The sequence below is a fragment of the Kryptolebias marmoratus genome, linkage group LG1 (genome assembly GCF_001649575.2).
Source record: "Kryptolebias marmoratus isolate JLee-2015 linkage group LG1, ASM164957v2, whole genome shotgun sequence".
Taxonomy (NCBI): domain Eukaryota; kingdom Metazoa; phylum Chordata; class Actinopteri; order Cyprinodontiformes; family Rivulidae; genus Kryptolebias; species Kryptolebias marmoratus.
The window spans coordinates 33,573,264-33,574,767 of NC_051430.1; the positions used below are offsets into that span (position 1 = coordinate 33,573,264).

At 38.2% G+C, this 1,504-nt stretch overlaps 1 protein-coding gene across 1 annotated transcript in view; it reads left to right on the forward strand.

Annotated features, from left to right (window-relative positions):
- Positions 1-1,010: 1,010 nt before the first annotated feature.
- The window catches only part of mrps33 (mitochondrial ribosomal protein S33), a 2,686-nt gene continuing 2,192 nt past the window's right edge, over positions 1,011-1,504 (forward strand). The window contains exon 1 of the mRNA XM_017426292.3: positions 1,011-1,161. The gene's annotated coding sequence lies outside the window, so the exon portion shown is untranslated. The remainder of the gene's footprint in view (positions 1,162-1,504) is intronic.

A 1,504-nucleotide genomic window follows, 5' to 3' on the forward strand; every position in this document is an offset into this window, starting at 1 on the left:
CCTGGCCCCCGGGACAACTAAAGACCCGATCGCCTCCGTGGACCAGCCTGGACCTCGGGACAACTAAAGACCCGATCGCCTCCGTGGACCAGCCTGGACCTCGGGACAACTAAAGACCCGATCGCTTCCGTGGACCAGCCTGGACCTCGGGACAACTAAAGTTCTTTGGACCCCAAGCACCTCCTGAGGTGGAAATGACAATGTCAGCTTTTTAACCCAAGCCCAGGCCTCTCATGAAATAGAGATCTGTGATCTCAGTGGGATTTGCCAGTTTAAATAAAGATAAGTAAATGATGTCCTCTTATATTCTGGTTAATTACATTAAATTTCATATATTTATTTGCAGTCAACTTTAGATGTATATATTACTTGAACGATTACTATTACCGTTAAATGTGTTTGTGCTGCGATTTGGCCTCAGTGTAATTAGGCTATGTTATCATAATATTTGTTTACTAAGCTTATTAATGTGGGACACAATTTTTTTTTCATAACATAAATCCCTGTGTGAAGGAGATTTATGTATTAATACATTAACCCTGTATAAAGAAGATGATCATCTGTGATGCATTATTGGGAAAAATGTTTTTTTTTTTCTTGACAATGAAAAAACTATCTATCGTTTAACTGAATATTATAAAACTGTATGAGTGAACAAATAAATAGAAAACTACCACAATAATGCAAATTTAAGTATTTTACAGTACAGTATAGTGAACACAAACTTTTGCTAAAATATATAATATATATATATACACATTTACATGTAAAATTTTTGAAAACAACAAGAAATAGAAAGCATTTTAGCCAAAGTTTGGGATCACATCATCTTTTTCATTAATTAAATTTTGTTTCATTAATAATTTTCCATCTGAGTACATTGGTGCTGACTGAACTTCTCAGTGTTGGTGGACTCGTTTTAATATTAGTTAATGAGTTTACGCAACATCCCAATATCTCAGACCTTGTAGGAAGCGAGTAAGTCCAGCAGGTGGCACCAACGAACCTCAGGCCGGAGGATGTTTACCAAAAGAAGAAGAATCGCGTCTTGCGCATGCGCGCTGGGGCGGTTTGACACAACGTGAAGGTTAATGTCTGATTAGGTGTATTTTCCAGAGCCAGATGAATCTCTGAGACCGTGAACGTGCTTCACCTGACCCAGTAAGTGACACTTCCTGCAACACGGTTTGGAAACGAACCGAACCGGTTCTTATATTTTCACTACAGGCATTTAGAAACCAGAATTGTTTTTTTCAGAACCAGAATCGGGCTCAGATCAAATGCTAACTCTGTAAACATTAATAATACAGCTTGATCTGTCAGCTTGAGTCTGTTAAGTTCTTCAGTGCAATAATGAACAAACATTGACATTCTCAAAAGGTGCTTTATTTGAGAACTTTGATAGCTTCTAAACTGACATTCATGAGCATTTCTGGATTGTCCCTGGTCTGCAGCTCTCCTCACATGTTTTGCAGACACAAAGTGTTTGTCGATGCGTTTATGT